We start from the raw sequence: 23352 nt of genomic DNA, 5'->3' as shown, positions 1-23352 counted from the left end.
TGACTAACAGACTTAAAACTCAAGTCTTTTTTTCAGACAATGGTTATTCATTTGCCAAATGCAGTCACGTCACGGACACACGGCTCTGGAGGTCATGTGTGTGAGTAGGCGGCCAAATTGACCTAAAGTACACAAGCACTTTTACATTGCACTTTGGGGGTCATGCAAGATAGACATCGGGGGAAAAATGGTGCAGCACAGACATTAGTTGAAGTTTGGCTTCTCAATTTGGCAGCCGAGTTGATGGTCAACATGAACAGCCGGTGACTGCAAGGGGGCGTGTGGGGGGTGGGACACTTCCTGTTAAATCAGCGGCTGATCTCTCATTACTATACTCTTGTAGCAAAGCTCATTTTTCGCCGTTATATATGTAAATCACATAACTATTCCGGTTAAAGTTAGAGGAAAGTACATTTAGAAAAATATTATTACACATTTATTGCATTCTAACTGCATGCATCACACGGAGATTTGGTCCAATCGAAAGAGCAAACACACATGCAGTAAAAGTTAGGCCTGTTAATCGAGCTCAAAATGGATAATAACCTTTACATTGCAGACCCCCCTGGGTACATTAAAGCCATACGGGGGAATCATTACACCGCTACGACAGACAGGTTCATGAGTCTTTTGACAGTGATGTTTTATGAAAACATCTATATATCTATGACAATGAATTAGGGATTATGCGGGTAGAGTCACTCGTGGCAACATTTTTTATTTCTTTCTGTTTTATTGAGAACCATAAACTTAAAAATACTATCAAAAAGAAACAAGGGCCATCATTTTGCCAGGAGGGCGAAAAGAAATTATATCTAATGGATCAAAATGTCCTGTAGGGGCATTTCGTCTTTTACAGTAACAAACTCCTAAAAAAAAAGGATTTCTTCTCAGAGCGTAAAACTAGACATGCTGCTCTGTGAAAAAATAGAGGTGCCAGAGGGAGGATATCAAAGAAATGGCATCTCCTCTGGGAGAGATAACCATAAGAGATAATGGATGAGAAGTTCTTAATAAAGATATACCGCACATCATGCATGTTTCTGAACCCTTAAGACATCATATTTTATCAGACTTTGTACAGCTCCCTAAAGAGCAACAGACATTATATGATTATTCAACGCTCTCCATGACAAGTAACTTAACTCCGATTGAGTGTTCCTGTAAAGCCACACAATGAGGTTGTTCTTTTACCTTAAAATAACATCTTTTACCTTAAAATAACATAATTTTGATATCACGTGGTATTTCGACTTTAGTGTAGCCAGAGTTAGCGACCAGCTGTAGAAAAAAGTTAGCTCCGTATTCTCAGGATATAATGGCAATGAAGAAACCTGGACATTGTAGAAGTTATGGAAGAAGAGGAGAGGTGAAAGTAACCGTTATCCAACCGGCTTTGACTTGTTAAAGAGCTAAAAGAGGATTTCGATTTTGAAATGATTATTATTATTATTATATGAATTGTTGCTGCTTTCGTTAATAACATCGTTACATCCATAATTATCACTCTTGTTGTTTTCATAATAACAGCTGGTTAGAGCTGAAACCTGATGCGGTTCCAGGTCTCTCTTTCCTTTCAGTAAAGCATCCTGATCAGATTTTCATCAGACTTCTTTTGCCATCTCCTCACCCTCTCTCTCCACTATTCCCAGGACAGTCCCGCACAACCCATGTTTGTATCACTGCTGTCGCCGAGCGTCCTCAAACCTGAAGAGCCAGACCTCCACCCACCAGCCACTGGGGCTCCTCTCAATAGGTCCTCAATACCAGTCCACTGTGACAGAGGGGCTGATAGAGTTGTCATTATCATCTTTGCACAAGGAGGTAAACGCCTGCTACTTCCTAATCAACCGGGGCCATCTTGACTCCGCGCCTCTCTAACTCTTTTTCTCAGCCACTCGCGGATCGACAGGTTTTGCATGATGAGCAGGGTAATAGGTGTTTTGGTCGGTGTAGTATTTGTTATTTGTCTCCCCTCCACCGCATAAGGATCCGTCTGCATGGCTCTGCTCTGAGGACTCTGGCTTCCTCCCACAGGCCAAGGACATGCAGATTCCAGATAGATTCATTGGACTCACTAAAGTTACCATTTGTATGATGGGTTGTTTGTCTCTGTATCCTAATGACTTTTTCCAGGGTTTGCCCCCCCTCTTTCCCTATTGTCAGCTCCCCCCCGCGACCGTCGATAATTGATAGATGGAATGCGTCCGTTGGTATATGTGCCTGGATCTGTGTGTCTTGCATGCGGGTGCTCATGAATCTCTCTCGTCTCTCCTTGTCTTCTGCGAGAGCCGGGCACCACCGAGCTTTGTCTCAGTTAATGAAGAGACTGGCAGGCAGAGCCGGTTCCGTGCGAGCACTCTGGTCACTACACCGCAATTTGGAGACATCTGTTTTATGTGGCCCAATTTTAATCCAACGCCGAAAATGTCTCAAAGTCAAATGTGATAGCGCCAAGAAGAGGCCAAGAAGACGTTGGAGACATTTGGCTTTTTTTATGCCCTCATACAACCACCTCTTCCTCAGTTGTATCGATGCCCTAACACTGTGATTGACTGTGAGGTTATTGCTGGAGCCATCGGCATTTGGTCGCCCAGGCGCCACAGTGACGGGCTGGTGCGGTCGGCTCATCCAAAACTCATAAACAAAGCATGCTGCTCAATTACTTTAATAGAGCAGAGCCACAAAGAGCCGTGCAACTCGTAAAACCATATAAAAAACAGAACAATTAATATCAGTGATGATAAAAGTGTAATGCAGAAGCAGGCCCACGTGATGTGGTGAACCATAAAGCAGAGTTCTCCTTTCTGTGGGTGTGCCAGTACAGGGCAGTTAAAGTCGGGTTCTAAGTCATGGCTGCTTGTTCCCTCACTTATTTACACCACAGAACCATACTGGTGTATCTAATTGCCTGGCCCGAAGCGCGTGACAGTCAACCTGTGATGCTGGGCTGTATCATACTGCTCAAATATCATCCACACTGTGATTACAGACCTGATGATCACAAACTACAGAATGTAACCTTCTGTTTCACTGCACCGACACCAAAAAAAGCTCTTACCGGCAGTTTTCTTCTTCCTCTACCACATCAGTCGGATAAAACTCCACTGCTCCGCGTTATCAGAAATGTGCCGCACGTTCCACGCGTTCCACTTCAGCATGAAGGGAAGCGTTCGCTTAATACAGTCAATGTGGCCTTTCACATTATGCACATGCACTCCGCTTGACGCCTCTATTTCTTTCTGATAACATTTACATTGCCTGCCCTCTTTGCAACATTTGCGGTTTCGCCGCAATCTCGCCACTTGGTATTGCGTTTTTTATAAAAAAAAAAGAAAAAGAAGAAGCCATTTTAAAAGCAATTGAACTCCTCCTCGATATCACAATCTCTCCGCTCCTTGTGTATCTTTTTCCGCTCTTGAAATGTTTGGATGCAAATTGTCTCCTTGGAAATTTGCAGGTAAAAAAAATAGACCCAACACTATGTAACATGTGACGTTACAGAATGGACATAATATTACTCGGGTAACACGACAGGACAGAGCTGTTTACGAGGTGGTGATATGGCCATGTGCCTATTTCCTACAGTTGCTGCTGGTGGAGACAGTGTTTCCCCTTCCTCCATCTTTATAGTGTCCACTCAATCTCTGCCTGGCACTATCTGATTGTATTGTTCCCAGAACCCCCAGCTCAAAGACAGACCTCCATTTGGTCCCTTAGATGGCTTAATTGATCCACGGATTGGCACGAGCGGTGACGCTAATTCCATGAACCCCGTTGGTCGATGGTCCCCCCCGCGTCATCAGCTCTGTATCGACTGGCCCAGGCCCTTCCCCTCCCACTGCCTCTGTGGGGGAAGAAATGCCAAATTCTCAACTGGCTGACGTGCGCTGGCTGGGAGGGACAAATCCGAGACAAATGAGGTTCTGTCCATTTGCCCAGAAAGTCAGCAGAGGCGGATGTGGATGTGGTAGTGGGTGGATGGGTGGGGGTTAAACAACAGCTTCCTGCTTGCTAGTCGCTGGACTGACTCTGCTTCAAAGCTGTTACTGCTTTTACATGTGTACTTGCTCGTGTGCAGCTCAACATGCAGCGCTGTCACTGGCCTGACATCTGCCACATGTTCTCTCTGTCTCTCCGTCATCAGCAGCCTCTGACCTCACATGCCGGCACAGCAGTGCTGCGTGTTGCAGACCACTGGGTCCCTGAAGAGAAACTGAGAGTACAGTTGTGATGTTATATTCAGGCCTATGTAAAAGGAGGTTTTTGCTTTTCAGTATTTATGCGACGTTTCATCAAACGTCACGGTCCAATGCACACTGGCTACGGAGAGAATTCAAAACACTCTACCTTTTGGAATCTCTACTCTACTGTAGATTTGAATTTAAAATGGAGAGAGATGAATGAAAGAGAGAAAACATGTTCTAATATTTAGTGAAAATCAAATCTCTCGTTCACGTTTTTTTAGGTCCTTTGCTGTGTTCCTACAGATTGTGGTCTTGTTTGCTCTACTTGTCCTTGAAATGTGTCTAGAATGTGACTGGAGTCCACCTGTGGCAAACAGAATTGATTGGACAAAGTTTAGAAAGGCACACACTTGTGTATCTGAGGCACCCACACTTCACGTCAGCACAAAAACCAAACCCTGCAGTCCACCGAGCTCTCTGTAGCACAGTGTGTTTTCGATTATTGTGAAATGGAAGAAGTTTGGAAAGCATCCGGACTCTTCCTGGAACAATGGAGGTGATTGAAGCCCAACGGTCACACTAACAGAGCTTCAGAAGTCCTCTGCAGAGGCGGGGGGACCCTGCTGGATGGATGATCTCAGCAGCACTCAATTAATCAGGCCTTTAAGGTAGAGTGGCTAGATGGAAGGTGCTTTAAGTAAAAGGCATATGATAGCCTCCTTGGAGCTTGTTAAACAGTAATTTCCGTGGCGGCCCGATGATATAACAACCCCTTTGAGCAAGAACTCTTAACACTGGCAAAGACCAGGCACTGCTCATCACCTGGCTAATATCAGCCCTATAAGTGGAGAATGGTGGTGGGACCATCATAACACGGTGGAGGGGCAGGGACAGGGAGAAAGGTCGGAATAAGGGGAAGGACGAATGCAGCCAAACACTGCTCGGAAGTGCTCGCGACCTGAAACTGGGGTAGCGCTTCTCTTCTCTGCACGACGATGACCCGAGGCATACAGCCAAGACATCGCCTGAGTGGCTTGGGGACATGTCAGGGACTGTCCCTGAGTGTCCGAGACAAAGCCCAGCGAGCGTCTATGGAGAGACCTGAGGATTCACAGACGTTTCCCATCCAGCATGATAGAAGCTGACAGGTTCCGTCCAGGAAGAATGACATAATCTGCCCAAATTCAGTCGTGCAGATTTTAATAAAAAGCTGTGCATATTTTGAGTTTATGTATTTTGAGCTTATGTGGTTTTCTTGATATAACTATATTTTGAATTAGCGTTAAATAATAATCACAAAAGATTAAAAGCTAAATATCAATGAAGGTCAGACTCAACGTGCATTAACCAGACACTGAGGGGAGGTGTTGAACTGCATAACGCTACAGTCTGGAGAAGAAGAAAGGTGTTTTGCAAAGACACCATATTTCAAACTTGTTTAAGGCAGCTTTGCCTATCCTGTTCATTAGGACAAGGAGGAAGAGGGATGAACAGGACATGCAAATTCGTGGGCAGGACTTAAAGAGAAAACAACCCGTGATATTCCACTCATTGCCAAACCTTAATACATTACATCTAAAGCTCTGGATCTAAAGGAAATGAAAAGTAGCTTGAAATTCAACATTTTCAAAAAAGGCATAATAAAAAAGTCACAGTTACCAATAATATAATTAACCTGCTAGTAATTATATTATTGGTCACAGCTTCAAGGAAGTGTATAGCCTCTTGCTTGAGTGACATCTGTGCTCTGCAACGAAAATGGATGTTATTTCATCTCCTCTCAGTTTGTCTTATTCTATTTACTTTTACCCGTTTACTATATTGACTTCTACTGCTCTGGCCCAGGCCCAAACCACTCAAGTCAATTTAAGCTTCAGTGTGCTTTTTTTTTTTTTAAACCTCCAACGCAGCCTATCTTTCTCCTGTTTGTTAAAAATAGATACAAAAAATCCCAATGATCCCCATGTAGCTCCAAAGGCAGCCAAACCCAAAGCCACTAATCATTTCATATTCACTATTACTACAGACTATTCATAATGCGTAACATTCGTACCAAATTTGTTACTCTATATTTTTGTACAAATTGTTTTCAATGACTAGTTACCTCCATAAAACACCTCCATAATCTTATGTTTGTTTGACCAGTGGTTTTATGGTCCTTTTAAGGTCTCCTATGTGCCGTTTTTTCAAAATAAGAGCCACAAATTTATAGATTTGCAACGGCTGATAGAACGTTGTGTTTGCAATGTGGACATGTTCAAGGGCAATGCCGGAGTCAAGCTGTAAACCACAGTGCTGCGTGTGTGTGTGCGTGTGTGTGTGTGATTGTGTGTAAGCACTGATGTTCTGTACACAGTGCTGCGTTTGTGTGCGTGTGTGTGTGTGATTGTGTGTAAGCACTGATGTGCTGTACACAGTACTCGTAAACAACACGGCAACACAGGACCGGACAGGACGCCAATCAAATCAATGCAGGTGTGCGTGTGTGTGTGTGTGTGTGTGTGTGTGTGCGTGCCTGATCGCTGGATCAATCCGCAGAGAGAAGAGGTTGACAGAATAATGACCTGTCCTCTGTTTTCATCAGCCTTCCCTCTCTCTTTCTCTCTGTAGCCATATTCTCTTCTTTTTTCCATTTCCCCCCGTTGGCTCTCCTTTTCTGCTCACATACACATCTCCCTCTCCGGTCATCCCTCACGTATTCATCTTTTCCTCTCTCCCTCTCCTGCTGTCGCACTGGTCCAGGAATAACTCCTCTCTGTTTGCCTCTAATCTCACATTTTTCCCCTTCGCTCCATCCTTTCTTCATTTTACTGCCATCCACACTCATCCTTCATTCCCCCTTTTGTTGCAGATCGCCTTTCTTTTTCCCTTTTTATAAAATTCTCTTTTCAAGCGACCCCAGCTCCAGCCCCGATAATTCAAACAGCCCTTTTCTTTGATGCATCATTCATGGTTTTGTTCCCTAATGCACTCTGGATCTCTTTCACAGCCACACTATCAAATCTTCATCATCGGCTTTTATCTGGTGTTCCAGCTCTCTCCCCTCCTCAGCCCCACCTCCCCTCCTCACCCCCTGTGTAATGTCTTGCCTTGGTTTCCTCTTGCTGCTGCTGCTGCTGCTGCTGCATGCGTCTTGCCCCTTTCTATTTCTATCTATGCAGCAAAGCTCCGTCTCTCACTTCAACCCTGCTCTTTCAACCCTTTGCTTTGTGCCTCCCCCCCCTCCTATCGCCTTCTCATTCCCTTTTACATCCCTTTCACTTTTCTCTTCCATTTCTTCCTCACTCAGCCACCCCTCCTCATCTTTTCCATCCAACAGCAAACACTCATAGCCCCTTCCTCCTCCCTTTAGTCCTCCCCTCTCTCTCTATCTCAGATGTCCCTCCTTTTCTTCCCTTTTCCGTCCGTCTGTCATTCCCTGAGGTGAGTGGCTGAGTGCTAATGCCCAGGTCTCGGTAATGGGATAATCCTTTACATCGGAGCGGCAGCAACAGTCAGGCTACACGTCGCCGTCTAAAAGCCATCCTTATCATTGAAATAGGGCTTTAATCTCCGCATCACACGGCATTCACACGCCAAAATGTTTGCACAGACACACACACACACACATATATATCCATAGACTGACCAAATGTCTCGTTGTCAAGGCCCGGCCGTGCTCCAGTTCCCATTTTGTGTCTTATCGGGAGGGCGCCGCTATCACATCATGTTCCGGCGCCGCATTTACCTGCAGATTAATATGTAGCCTATGGGATGTCTATCCTCGCTGAACCGCCATTAAGATGCATGTATGTTGTGTGGCATGATGGAGCGAAAAAATGTAAGTACCGCAGAAGATAGATATCCAGCCCGAGGCCGTTAAACTACAGTCACATCGGTCTTTAAGCGCAAGATAAATGTATTTGTTACAGCGTGTGTGCAGGTACGGTCACATTATTTAGCTGCCAGGCATTTGTGGCTTTTCTGCAGCATCAGTGTGAGATGTTTATAACACTGATGCACCTACGCTATTACACACACGCGCGCGCACACAAAACACACACACTCTCAGATCTATTCCTGCCCGAGCTGAAACATCTGGGCCCCACAAATGGCAGCAGCGTCTGGGGAGTGGTGGTGTGTTGCTTTGACTGTCCGTGTCCACCTGTGCCCAGGAATAGCTCGAAAAAACACAATCTCTCTGCAACACCTGCTTTGGGTCTTACGTAACTGTAAGCAGCGGCCACACCAAAAGGAGCAGCTGGAATGGAGGAGGTCGAGGCGAAATGGATCGGGAATGTAGGAAGTGCCTGAGCCAGGGTGCAGCATAGCTTACGTGACTAGGAGTCTGCAATATGATGCTATGTAATGGTGTGTATAAAAATCTGTCATTTAATATCATTTACTCTCATTTGTTTGAGTTCTTCCGCAAGGGACATAAACAGGCAGGACTTTGGTACGAAGGCAACAAGTAGAGATATGGAGGGAATTCTGACAAAAGTTGTGGGTATGAAAAGTCCCACAAGGCCCAAAAACATGTACTTTGCAATTACTACTTAAGATACTACAGATAAACAGGGTTAGGCTTAGAGAAACCACGGTGTTCGTGGACAAAATAAATTACTCTAGGAGGATTTTGAGGTAATTACGCCTCACCACTGCTACCTTTTATTGGTTTGCCACAAACATAATGGTTTATTTAAATGTTTGAAACAAAAGACCAATTCTGTCATTTATCTAGTGAGGACAGTCTCACATTGGTATAATAATCTACTGAAACAAAGCGTTGACAACTCTCATCCCACTACAATTTCAGCATAAATGGCTCCTGTATTTCTTAGCGAATTGTTTGCGGGATCGTTTTTTTCTGATGCGGGATGATGTACTGTATTAACGATCACAATATATTAAACAAAAACATATTAAGAGCGTTGGTAGCCGTAAAGAATACAAACATGTGTGATTGTACTAACACACTCAGCCTCATTTCAGGTGGAGGCCTGGACGTGACTTTTTAGAGAGAACGCTAATTTTCTCCTTGATGACAAAAGGTGCAGAGGTGTAATGCATTGTCGGTGGGATTCATGCAAATGATTAATAAACCAGCCACTGATGAGGCTTTTATCCCGCAAAGCGATGAATAGATGCATGACTTCATTGTACCACTTAAAAAGCCTTGAAAAGAGGTTGTGTAATGTGGTTTTAACATGTGTACGCGAAGGTATGTGTAGTGGCCGTGAGAGCAAGTTTCATCGAGTGCATCCATCTGTCTGTGTGTGTTTGTGTGTGTGTGTGTGTGTGTGTGTGTGTGTGTGTGTGTGTGTGTGAGTGTGTGTGTGTGTGCATGGTAATTTCATCATATACTTGCAGAAAGCATCGTTCCTGCTTGAGTGAGTTTAATGTGTGCAGACTGTGTGCGAGCATGCTTGGTGCGTCTGGACACGTTTTGCCGCACATTTCTTTCTTCACAAAATCTCTCAAACGAGCTTGTATTCCCTTGAAAGCACTTTGGAAATCATACTCTCCAAATGCGTCCAAACATTTTTGCAGAACGAAGGGTGTGATTTAAATTGTCTTCATGTCTACACCCGGCCCGAGTCTGGCAAAGCAGCGATGCAGCTATTGTTACCATGGTCACAGGCTGCCCGATTACACCCCTGGGCATCTTGTAAATGACAGTGAAATCAATTTTTTTCTATAAGCTCCAGGTAAATTGATTTCAGACGCATTGGTCAAATATTGCTTGCCTGCCGCTTGCCTGACATGACCGAGCAAAAACATAATTTCTAAATTTTCGAGCTCAGGTCGCACATCGCTCAAACCTCACGGCCACTCACTTTCCCTCCGGCTCTCCCTCCTTTTCCATCATTCTCACAAGGATTCTTTCACGCATTCCTTCATCACAGCAGAGAGCCTCTTTATATGTTGATGGTGCTTTGCTTGTCGTCCATAATGGGTCGCAAAGAGCCGACAACCATCTCACACCAGCTACTAGGGTCTGTGCCCATCATGCATTAGTTCCAGATAACATGGTAAAGTCTACGTGGCACCGATCTATCCAAACTCCTACATAACCACACGGGGAGTTTTACTATTAAATTGTGTGAAAGTGATTTAGGGTGAAAGAGTCAAAAATTAATAAGTTGTGTGAAGCTCTTGAAACAAAGGGGAATGAAATCAGCATGGGCAGAACAAACGAAAAGAGGAAAATCAAAATCAAATGCCACTGTACTGCTAATGTGGGTGTTTTGAGAGAGGAGTTTCTCGCACGTTTTTTTGAAAATAGGGATCACCAGAGGGAAAAGACTGCAATGAAGAAAAGCCCCCCCACCCCACCCCCGTCCGTACCGATGCTCAGCACTTACAGCTGGGCTGGTGAGGCTGACGTCAGCTGAACGGAGCTTTATGATGATGACTGGCTGCAAGTCATAATTTACCACCGCTTCACTGCTTCCAGGTGGAGGATACTGGTGGGGATTAAGGTACCCGAGATGGAGGGGGAAGCTTTTTTCCAGATCTCACAAGGCCCCTTCATACAGAAACTCACACATGACACAAAGTCTTATTTGAGATAAGCTCTTTAAATGCATCTTCCAGCCGTGCAGAGTACCAACATGTATGGTCCTTCGAAGGTCGGGCTTTCTTTCCTCAGAACTCGGCATTGAAATCATCGAGACTTTTCAAGGATGCATGCATATTTCCAACAGAATGCACTGTTGCGTGCGGTGTTTGAAACGACAATACTTCAAAATGAGGGATATAACACCGCAATGCTTTCTGCTATTCATATTCTGCTATGTGTCGATACACTGTAAAATAATTAAATCGATATTTTTATCCACATGGGTCTCAAAATCGAAGAGGGTCCTTACCAAACTGAACTGGTTGGAGACGAATACAGGTATCATTGCAGCCCTGAGCGTCAGGAATCTGCAGAGCTGAGCGAAAAGGACTTAATTTCCATGGAAACCCAAATTGCACAGACTAGGAAAACACCGGATGTCATTAGGATAAAGCTGATTAACAGGGACCTGGTAAATAATGGCTGTAAATACCATTCCTTATAGGTTAGAATGCATACAAACAGGTATGCTGATGATTCTCTGTAGACTCTGTCACCCCTGGGATGATTTGGTTGGTGTTAAACGGCGCACCCCCTCCTCCCGACAAGCCCCATGTGATGGTGTTATCACTGACCTTGACTCATGGAGCCCCTTGGGAACCATTTTACTCTAATACGCAAAAACCACAATGTTTAACTTGTTCCCTGCTCGGCTCCGACTCTAAATCCCTGTCCATCGCGAGCGACCTTGAAGTCTGGCTTTGACAAGAGAAATGTAATAGCATTATAACAGTTGTACAGAGAAGACTCGTGAGCCAGAGAGGGCACATGGGAGATCAGATCATTCCCTTAAAACATATTTATTCTTATGTAAAGTGCAGTGACAGCTATAGTGAAATATGCCAAACAGGCTGGTAAACCTGCTTGTGTCCTTGCGTGTGTGCATTTGCCTGACGGGCTGAGCCATGGGAGCTACTTGGGCACACAGGAGTAAAAAGTCCTGCATTGTACAACAGAGTGTGGGCAGAAAACAATGAGGGCAATCCTCCTCCACGGAGCTGTAGTCTCTGAAACTCCCCCAGATATTGAGAGCCGCTGATAAAAAGCCACCGCTGTAATTCATTTTCAATATAAGCTCAGGAAGCACACACATGATTTAGACATTCTGTTCACCTGCAAGTGGACAGCTTCTTCAGCTTCTTCACCAAAATGAGAATATTGTGCCCCATGCTTTACCCCCCCTTGGCAGCACCACTGCATTTAGGTGCATTTCTACACGGCATAATTATAAATTCTAGATAAATTGTACAAAAAATGTTTCAACATGTGTGCCTCGTAAATTCTAGAGCAAATCAAACCAAGCAATCCCTTCACTACTGTTCAGGTCCTTGTTGTTGGTGTTTATTGTTAAGGTGCAATATGATTGTTAAGGTGCACTGGCCAGCAGGGAAGTGGGGAAGGAGGACACTTCGACAGGGCACTCGGCACAGTCAAATGCAACCAGGCCTTGTGTTGAGATTTTGCCAGGGCATGCTGCTACGTTTGAATGTTACCAGCAGAAACAATGTGGTAGGTAAAAATATTTCCTTGGCTCTGGTTAATGTGAGTTTCACTGTAAATGTTCTTGTCCCTGTACTCTTAACAGAGAATGTTTCTCTATGCATTCCGCTCAGCAGTTTGCCAAAGCCTTCTGTCTTTAACTGACCTCCACAAGCACAAACATAGCTTTTGGCTCAGCACATATTCCCATCCCAGGCTGTGGCCCTAGCAGGACACCTTGGGATGGGAATGAATCATGTACCAGTGAGCCAACCCTTTAAATAAAACCATCCACCCACCCCGAATCAGATCATTGTTAGCACATGTTCTTAGTTCAGATCCATTTAGCTCTGCTAAACACTCCGTTGGGCAAGGAAAAAACTTGACAGGGGGCAAAGGATGTAATGCACCGTGAGGCAAGGCTCAGATAAAACATTACAGACACAGGAGAGGATGAGGGTGAGGAGGATTTACAGTAAGCACAGAGGAAGTAAAACAATGGCTGCCAAACGGATGACAACCCGGAGAATCAGGGACAAACATGGAAGAAATAAGGTCTGATAGTAATAAAAGGAGTGATGGGGCTTAATGAGAAGGAGGAACGCTGTAAGTGGTTGTGGTAAAGGATGATGAGGGGACGAAAATGTAAAGGGTATAAGTGATGTAAACAGGACAAAGAGTCAAAAGGCAGGACGGAAAGGGAAGGAATAGGCAAGAAGATGCTGGGGTGGGGGTGGGGGGGGGGGGGCAGTGTTATAGAGGCCTCCCTCCATAATGATCTCCGAGATCCTCCTAATTGGGCAAATCTCTGAGCACCGTGCTCCGGAGAACAGGTCAGACAGAGAGCAGGAAGGGGGAAACATTTACAGACACAAGGGGGGTGCCGTGAAAAGGTTGAGCTTTGTGAGTCTAATGAATTGAGGGGTTCTACAAGAGCAGTATTGACCTCCACACAACTCCCCGCTCCCTTTCCAAACTCCGGCTTGCGCTGGCCTATTGTAAATTTATGAGGCTGAATCGACGGAAATCTTTAAAAACTACATTTGACAAGGGACCTTATTTGTAACAGTGAGGCCGATGGAAGAATGGCTCTGGGTGAGGGGTGTGAGAGAAAAGTGCTCTATGAGGGCCTGTCAGCTGAACTAATTTATGAGCATCCTGATCAATTGGTTAATTAAGTGGAGCGAGGAGAAAATGAAGAGGGCGGGGGCTGGACTGAGCAGCCTGTGGCAAAGAGGGAAGGGGGGAGGGATGAGAGGCCAAGTGGGCGCAGGTTAGGAGGGTGACAACAAGAGAGGTAAACAGATTTTGGCAAGTAAAGATTTGGAGCTCACCGAGAGTCGCATTCCCGTGAGTCTGCTTAAATAAATTGATTGATTGACCATGTGGTATTGAAAAGCCAGTGATGATTCTGAACTACCGGCTCACCTGCTAGAATCGATACCACACCACCTCTTCAGATTTGTCCAAGTCTCGCTAAATAAGACATCCAGAGCACAATCTGTGCAGAGACCTTTGGAAAATCAATTCAGATATTCGCTTGTCAACAACATCTCGATACGAGGAATACATGTGCCGAGCACACGTATACTCATCAACTGTTCTGACATATGGAACTCATCCGTAGAAATGTATTTATTCCCCTCCAAAAGGGGGGGATGAAGCAGTTAAGAAAAAAAAAATAGGGCCAGGAAATCCTGCTGACTTGCAGCCTTCCGAATCGACAGCGCATTCTCCCATTCCCTGTCTTATTTCCATGTCCCTGGAGATTCAGAGCAAATGCAAAGAGATTGTTTCACGTCAATACCGGGGGGGGGGGGGGGGGGGGTTCACCAGTTGCTTTCTTCCCAGGTCTTCTTCAACTGCACTCCACCCCATTCAGCCGTCTACAAGCAACACTCTCAAACGTCTTTTACACTGAAGCTATCTCACCACTCATTAGCCTTTAGCGAAAGGACTGTAACCTTTAGCGTGTGAAAGGTTACAGTCCATTACTCTGGCTTATTAAAGTGACGAGACCCTACTTTTCTTCCTCTAATAGTGAGCAGTTCTCTTCTTTACATCCCTTCTAAATTCACACATGTTACCACAAAACCTGCCGCCTCCTTCGCTGAACTTTTTATTCCTTCCTTTTTCACTCCTTAGGTAGATACCAGGCAGTCCGAGGGGACATATGAAGGGCACTGCACAGGGAGGATGAGTCGCTTTCACCGAGATACTGTAGCCTGAGGGTGGCAGATAAGTGCACTCAATAAAGTTCGGTACAAGTCAGAACACTGGCATTTATGTCATTGATGTTATATCCCATAGCCCCGGTGCTGCGAGCTGCTACCTGTGAAAGTATAGCCTTTGAAAATCTGCTCAAGTGGGGTGTGTGGCCCAGGAGGGATCCACACAGATTGGAAATTAGCCCCCTCTTTGCTGCTGCCATTTGTCAGCAGAAGAATTGCTTCAGCCTTGAGAGACAGTGTGAGGAGTCACAGATGAATGACTCCACCAGCATGCATTGTTTTCCGTGAAGGATGGAGAATACAAGTGCTGCATCCTTAAATATTAAGACAAAGGGAAAGTGCATGTAGTTAAAATAAATCACAGGCGAAAAGGCGTGGCGAAAGGTTTTCCCTGCAGTGTGTGTCCGTGTGCACATGTGAGTGCGTGTGTCATCCGGAGGGTACGTGGTTTCTTTGTTTGATTGCGACAGTAACCGGGACAATCAGTGCAAAAAGCGTAACGCCGCCGTTCCGCTGCTCATTCATCACTGTCGCGCCTTCGTTTCCAAACCAAGACACACACACACAAACACATCCATAGTCTCGTAAGGGCCTGTCAAATAAGAGACATCCTAATTCACCACATAAGAACAACCTTATTCTTTTCATTAGCATCCGCCGTCGCGACAGTTAAAGCCCCGGCAGCTTAACAATGCATCAACTGGAGCGCGACGGCATACGGAAGTACTCGAACCGCTCCATTTGTCGAGAGGAGGCGGAGGGGGGGTCGGGGTCTCAATTATTAAAGTAAGGTTGAGGAGATGGCGTGCGACTGCGCTCCCATGCCTGCCTTCACGGTAAATGTCTGCACAGGAGGGGAGGTGGAGAGGGGGGATGTGGCTGAGAACAGCTCATCCACGGCTCCTCCGGGCTGCGGTCTGAACAGCGGCACCAACCCCTGGGAGATCGACAGCGGCGGCGAGTGTCTCAGCATCCTCAAGTGTGGCCATTAGCCGGCAGCTTGAGCCGTGCCTCAGACCCAGCCACTGCAACCCACCGTCACTTATGTCAACACATGGACATCAAATGGATAACAGCCTAGCCGGTACTATGGGACAGCCACTGGCTATATCACCACGGAGGCTCATTATGTTTGACTGACTGAGACCAGCGCTCAGTGTGTGTGTGTGTGTGTGTGGAGATATGTGTTTTATAACGACCCTCATCATTATACAGTGCAGCCACGGTGATAACACTTCAGCTTGTTGGCCAGCACAGCCACTACTGCTGCTACTTCCTTTGCCAGCATTACCATTAAACTGGTCCTCTTCTCGCTGGTTGTTGGGGCTCCTGCTGACAGCTCATACTAATATGCGTGGCGGCGTGTCAGCCCGCACTAATGTACCTGCAACAGCAGGGGAGAGGAAGCATACAGCAGATGCTCGGAGTGCAAAGTAGAGATGACGGTGTATATGTTCGTGGCGTCTCTCTCTCCCTTTCGGTCTCCCTGTTGCGCGGCACACTCCATCGCGGCTCGCGCTGCTGAAACACCCTCCTATTTGCTCTTCGGCTCGCCCCCCCACCCTGCTCTTTTCGATTTCCTGTGACATCCGTGGCCACTTGCCTTTCAGAGCACACACTCTCTCGACCTCCCTGTGTAAGTGTCTGGGGTAAGAGGGCAGGCATAGTGGGACGCGCCGGGCCGGCCGTCTCCAGCCACGTTGACCCAGAGCTTGTTTGCGATGCTGAGGGTTTACTGTGGGGGTTCTCGCAAGGATGTGGCCACTCCTGACCTTGAGATGCTGCCAATGCTCTAACTCACTCAATCTGTCCGCATCCCCGTCTATTGTGAGAAGTAAAATGCGGTGAGTGGCTTTAAATGGAAGATGCACCAAGATGCTGTGTTGTGAGACACTGTAATGAACAACACAAGAGGAACAAAAAGTTTCCTTTTCATAAACGCATTGATCTCCAAAGTTATGTTGCTGTGAGCTTTGGGTATAAAACCCCCGGCCTATAAAAAGGCCCGCAGACGGGGATTAAGGGCAAAAAAATTAAGCACACAGGTACAATTCCTGCAGATGCACAAGAGATATGCAGGGAAGACCTCCACTGTGCCAGAGGGATGAGCTGCACCACTCAGAGCAACATGGATTCTGACTGTCAGTCAATCGGACTTGCCAGAAAGCAGGATATATTTAATCCCGGCTGCTGCTGACTCCAGCACTGTTGATTCCATCAAATCTATATCTTGCTTTCTATTCAGGGCCTGACTCTGCAGCACAGAAGAATGAAATCCCATTGAAGCCTTGCACCTCTATTATAAATGGAATTATAAAATATAAAATCACCCAGCAGAGATTTTAATCTTTCCAGGTTTTCTGTTGTCAGAGGGAGTGTGGAGCCAAATCCAGCATCATGCAATGTCAAATTAAACAGGGGAGCTAAAGCAGTCCCGAGCTAGCTGGTGGATGTTCTGGGTGGTTTTCGTCTTCTCATCGTCTCTGTGTCTTTCCCTGGCTTTTTTAATCGCTTTGAAGAAAAGAGTGAATGTTCATTGATCTTAGCCGGTGGTCAGCCTGGTTCTAGCGGAGGGTGGGAGGAGTGCTGATGTGACGGTTCCCACTGCAGTTGGTTGAAAACTCCGGAAGCAAACATCTGGGGGGTTTCTTTTCAGTTCGATCAAAACGTGTCAGAAAGCGTTCGACCTTGATCTTACCTTAATGAGCCCCCTGGGGACACCACAGCCCGGACGGATGCGGAAGAGTGTATAAGAGAAACTGGGAGCGACGAGCAGAGACAGTAGAGTAGGACCGAGGCAGAGGGAGCAAAGAGGGAGCCGAGACAAGTAATGGCTCTAACCCCTCGTCTCCATCTTGCGCCCCAGAGAGCAAAGACCTCATTCAATGGGCACAGAAAAAGAGGAGAGAGGGGCCACTGTGGAGGGACTGTGGGAGACCAGCACACTCAGAGAATCGTAAAACAAAACAGAAACACTGACAGACTGAGCTGGAAAGACAGAGGTACTCGTCTCGAGGCAACAATCCTCCACAATATAATCAAATCTTTACGCTTCGGTCTTTCAATAACTCTTAAAGCAAATCAGTAGCATTGAACGCAAAATAAAGAATACATAGTATTACCCAACGCTGCTTTTCCTTCAGTGCAGAAAAAGTAAATAAGACATGCTAAATGCTTAGGTTCGCAGATTGTGACAGTAATAAAATATTTGATGATAACGATTTCATGTCAGGATTCTGCACAGCCCCGGAGAACACTGTTTACTGGGCTTTATCACAAAGGGGGGAAAAAATGCATCCTCCAGCAATTTGGACATTGCAGCAGTCGATATGGTGATGACAGTTGTGTTTTTTTTGATTAATTCCGCAGCTTGAATATAAAGGGACACATGCTGGAGCACACGCACTCACCAATGAAAACAAAACACGAGCCTGAGGTTTAAAATCATTGCAGGGGCTTATCCGTCCAGAAAGATGCTGCCATAGCAACAACGCACACTCCTGGCAATAGAAAAACCGCTGCCAGGCTTCCTTTGAACCAAATGAATGAGTTGGCCACAAATGGAGAGAGAAGTGTGACAAATTAATACATGACTGAGGAATAAAGGCACTGAAGGAGTCGTGCAGTGTATATGGTGTTACAGAAGCATGTACACTTGGCGTTAAGTCAATTTAATTTAATGGGGAGAGACCGGTTGCCTGCACATTACAACAAACACATGTGAAAGACTGGGTGATTGCATGGGGACACTTGGGCTCAAGGAAGAAGAACAGCTTGTTGTCAATTACCTGAGCCTTGACGCACCAAAAGGAGCATAAAGTATGGGGTTATTCCATTAAAGTGCAATTTAGAACTTCAGCCACTAGGGGTCTCTCAGTCAGAACAATAATAGACCTAGTTTGAGGATGTGGTGAAGCGGCATGGGCTCATGGGCGTTGGTGTGTAAACCACCATTGCTGTGACCAGTCATTTTCATGAGTGTTAAATTTTGTTTTCATTTTGTGAGGCAAACAGTGATGAATAATTGTGATCCAATACGATGGACCGATGAAAGCTAGCTCATTGGCTAACTGACAAGCAACTTGTTTCTCCTTCGTCATACATCGCTAGCCAAGACAAGCAAACTCTCAAGTAACGTAGATATGAAGCAATTCAATTTAGCCAAATATAAAACCTCCTTTTACCATGAATACAATTTCTCAGAGTCACAAAAGTACATAATATAGGTCTGTTCGTAATAAAGAATTGTTGCATATTCTATCTTTAAAAGGTTATATGCATGATATTCACTACCACAACTCGGCCTCTCTAAGGCCACAGCTCACCCCTTTCTCTGTGCTCTCAGTAAGGTGTAGTGAAGCCCAGGTCGCCCCCTACAGGCACAACAAGAGGCATGACTGAATAAAGAAACACGAGAACCAAAAAATAAGCCAACCAGCCACAGCCATTAGCCCGTGCTAGCATTGCCATGCTATGCTCCACAACACTGCTGATAGCAATTTCCTTTTGGCCATCCTGTCAAATGAAGAAAATGTTTTCTTCAGTGGTGAAAATTAAGAAAGTCGCTTGTACTGGACCCTCTTCATAATGGTGTGGAGGAAGTCACATGTACTAAAATGCACACACACCAAATAGAAGAACAGAGGTAAAGACCCATGACATCATCAATCCACTCTAACTTTACTTATATTAGCTATTATAAAAAAGCCGCTTAGTGCCATATTATACTTTAAAGTATACTTTATAAGATTTAAATTGCTTTATTTTCTACTTGGGAGGCAGAGAACACTAAAAGGTGTTCACCGCAACTAGCACATGTCATGGTTTGTCAAAATATTGAACATCCACTCAAACCAAATGAGTCTCCCTGAAATGTTTTTCTCCCGATGTGTTCATTAAGTGTGTGTCGGTATAACACACTGCTCCCAGTCACCTCTTCTAAACAGATCCCTCAAATCTGCAAAAACAGGTTCCCACAGATATTCAATATTCTGCCAATTATACAACTGCTAATGGTGCAGTTTGTCACAATGGACCCGTCAAGTTCGGCTGAAGGGTGGAAGACTGCTTCACGATTTTGTCGGTGGGGGAAATGAAAACTAAAATATTCTGCCGCCAGCCCTGGAAATTAATTTCTGCACTTTCAAACAGATTTCTGTGACAGAAGGAAGATATGATCAACAGCGCCTCCCTGAGGACTTGCGTGTTCAGCCAGCCTTGGCTTGGCTGATTCATTTCGACTTTGCTTAACAAACATTTAATTTCACCAGCATTTCTCACATGAGTCTCCAGTCAACAAGTCGGCTGCCATTATCCTGAAGACTTTTTATCTTTTTTTTACACAGATGACATTAAATCGGCTAAAATTAGCTCCGCCATCAGAGAACATCCTGACCAGCCCGGCAACCTGCTGTCGCTGATTTATCCACGATAAAGATAAATCGCGAGGGACTAAATTTGCAGCAGTTAAATGAACAAGTCGGGGGGGCTGCCGACGACTGTGGAAGTGTGAACGTGTGGGATTGTGATGACCATTTAGATCCCATCCTGTCACAACACCGGCCTGCATCTGTTGCCTGCTTAGTGACCCGCGCTGGGAGCCATCAATCTGCCCAACGACACACTCCGAGCGCCTAGGGCCCATCTGCCTCCAGCCCCGCTGCACCTTGCCCAGGATGGATGCCACTCAGCATTGGTTTCAGGGGCCTTAGATGCATTTTCGTTTTGGACATTTGGGAAAATGAACAAATGTTTGAATGCAGGATGATGACTAACACCCCCCCCCCCCCCCCCCACACACACACACACACACGCACACACACACTCAAGCACACACTTCAAATGGTGTTTCCAGGCCTCCTCGACAAGGCTGTTCTTTGAGTTTGTGTAGGCTTACAGCAACTTAGCCAATTACCCCAAATGTATGAACCAAACATGGCATATTATATTACTACAGACATTCTCTATGCTTCAATGTCCCCCCCCCCCCCCCCCCCCCCTCAGTGACAAATGCCCGCAATAGCTCCACACACAGCATGAGCAGGCCACCTTCATCCCCCTCAAACATCTCCACGCATCCTCAAACTTTCCAGCCCGCCGCCGTCCAGATAAAGAACACCTCCTCTGTGACAGCATCTATTTAGCGCGAGGACGGCTGCACATTTTTCTCCATTAAATAACGCATCCTCCCCACAGAGATGTCCCTATCTGCCTTACAGGCTCGCTGCCTAAAACCGAGGAGAGAAGGTGAGCCGAGCTGAACTGAGATGAGCCGAGCTGAGCTGAGTCGAGCGGAGCTGTCCTCCCTTTCCCGTCGCCGCAGATAAGAACAGAGGTCTTCTTGTCCCTGCTGAATTCTATCATCTAGCAGGGCCTGCCGATCCGAATGCCCCACAACACCAGCCACAGCATATAAATGCGGTCCATTCTTCTTGCTCTGTGTGTGTGTGTGTGTGTAGGGGTGCTTTTAGGGGAATATGTTCTCATGGCCATGGCGTTTCCTGGGGTCTTTTCGAGTATAAAGACCCCATGTGAGATGCTCCTATTAAGTTGAGGGATGGTTGAACCATTGAAGGGGGACTTTTGTGAGCGTGCATCTGTCTGCAGCACAGGCAAAGTGTGCTGGCAAAATCTCCCTCTCACTCTTGTCCATTTCACTCTCACTCCAGACAAATGCACACAATGACAGAAATGATCACCAGCTAGCGATCCGAGCATCAATGCCATCTCAGCGAAGGGCCCTTGATTGATGGGCTACAAATTTGGCCTGTTATAGGAGCGAGGAGGAATGATTCTCGGGCCTGACTGAATAGCAGCCTCTGTTTGTCTCATTTCACCAGAGGAGCTCCGGGTCCAGGGTCCTCATTAGTGGTACAAGGGAGGGAGGGCACTTCTCCTCTCACAGATAGGACGGAGGCTTGCCGGCGTGAAGCACGACTCACTCACAGCAGCTTTGACATCGCCACTCAGCAAATTTACACATACAAACACATGCTGCTAAAAGAAGAGAGCAACAAACTATGACATGTCTGGGGCAACTGAAAATGCATGTTGTTCCAGGGTGCTCCTGCTGCTGCTGCTGACAACATGCATCTCTACTCATTTTCACAAAAAATATACTCTAGACCTAGAGGGGTCTGAAAATGCATTTTCATTTAGGGGGCTGCAGCTGACAGCATGTTTCTCCATTCATATCCCAACAAATATAGTCCTATTAATGATGACAAGGGTAACAAATGAAAAAATCTGACAAGTTTGGACAAATGCTTTAACTTTTAGGGTGCTCCATGCATTCCGCACCCCCCAAAACAATCTACTTTAGAATGACAGGGTAGGAAACTAATGGAATATAATGGCCTTGTCTTTGAAGGTGCTACTGCAAACAATGTGTATTTCCATGCATTTCCCCCACAATAGAGCCCTCTGTGGAATTACAATGTAGAGAAACAATTAAAAAACAATAAGAACCATTTGCTGATCATCATCTCCATTTCGTATATAACCTGTTTTATTTTGCAACTTGGATTTTTCATTAGGAATCATATTTAAAGCTCAGCCTACCTGTTCCTGACCCACTGGATGGTGGATGGATGCCAGATTTCAACTGATGCCTCCTGGCTTCTTTTTTTTAATGTTCCCTTTCCTTTCCTTTTTGACAATTCCTCCTCCTCCTCCTCCACCACCTCCTCTTCCCTAAACCCTCCTCCCGGCAGTCCAGTAAATGTCAAGTGAGCAAAAACTGTGCCAACACATATTCACAACGAAAAAAAGGGTGAAAATCAAGCGTAAAAATATAAAAAAAGAAGAAAGAAAAAGCTAAATAATAATAGTGGGAAAAGATGCCACCGCTTGCAGCTGCAGCTGGCTCAGTCCATGCAGCCGGAGGAGGCAGGATCTCTAAAAAACAAAGCTGCTCTGCTGCATCACACACAGCAGGACGCGGAGAGATCCCCCATCCGAGGGCAGCAGGCGGCGGAACACGGAGAAGCGGAGGAATCGCTCGGTCCTGCAGGATGACAGCCTCCTCTTTTTATCCACAAAACAACCCGGACGTGTCTGCGGGGACTCAGCCGGCTCGTGCCACCTGTGTCGGGCCAGTGCTCGCGTCTGCAGCCGATTATGATTTTTTTGTGTGTGCTCGATAAATCCTCGGTAAATCCCCGCGGATGATGGAGAAGCTCCGGACGGAGCGGCGCTTCCAGCCTCGGTGCTGGGGTGGGGGCAGGGGGGGGCAACACGGTGCTCCGGCGGAGTCTTTGCGGGACGACGGCGCCTCTGCTGCCGCTGCCTGCCGCTGCTGTGGTCGGCGACCGTGACCGCGCTTCTCTCTCTCTCTCTCTCTCACCCTGTCTCCCTCTCCCTGTTTCTCTCTCTCTCTCTCTCTCGTCTGGCACGCGCCCGCACCAAGCACGTCACACGTCGGGGACGCGCGCCGCAGTGCCGGTCGCCCTGGCAACGCTTTCTTCTGACCTCAATATGGTCGCATCTCTTAGCAAAAAAAGAAAGAAATAAAAATTAAATAAAGGGAACGCGTGCACCCCCGCAGCGTCGCGTTCGGTCTGCGGCGGGAACATGTGTGCGCGTGCTCACAGGGTCGGGCTCCATCTTCTCCTGCAGGAGGAGGATGAGGAGAAATCACTGCTCAGGACTTTCATGTTTTTTTTTTTGTTTTTTTTTTCGGCATCCCTCTCCTCCACGTCTGCATCAGCATGACGTCACGGGAAGTTAAAGCGATACCACCCCTTGTGTTTTTCCTCCTCCTCCTCATCCTCTATCCCTGCGTCTCTTCATTCTGCCGCCACCCTTTCATCCGAGCATCCCTCCGTCCGCCGCTGCCCTCCACCTCCTCAGCCGT

General features: G+C 46.2%; 1 protein-coding gene across 1 annotated transcript in view; it reads right to left on the bottom strand.

Annotated features, from left to right (window-relative positions):
* The window catches only part of nlgn2a (neuroligin 2a), a 161265-nt gene extending 139008 nt beyond the window's left edge, over positions 1-22257 (bottom strand). The window contains exon 1 of the mRNA XM_062384143.1: positions 22059-22257. The gene's annotated coding sequence lies outside the window, so the exon portion shown is untranslated. The remainder of the gene's footprint in view (positions 1-22058) is intronic.
* Between the last annotated feature and the right edge of the window lie 1095 nt (positions 22258-23352).

This window comes from Platichthys flesus, chromosome 24, assembly GCF_949316205.1.
Source record: "Platichthys flesus chromosome 24, fPlaFle2.1, whole genome shotgun sequence".
Lineage (NCBI taxonomy): Eukaryota > Metazoa > Chordata > Actinopteri > Pleuronectiformes > Pleuronectidae > Platichthys > Platichthys flesus.
The sequence above is the reverse complement of the archived record's forward strand: the minus strand, read 5'-3'. Positions and strand labels throughout refer to the sequence as shown.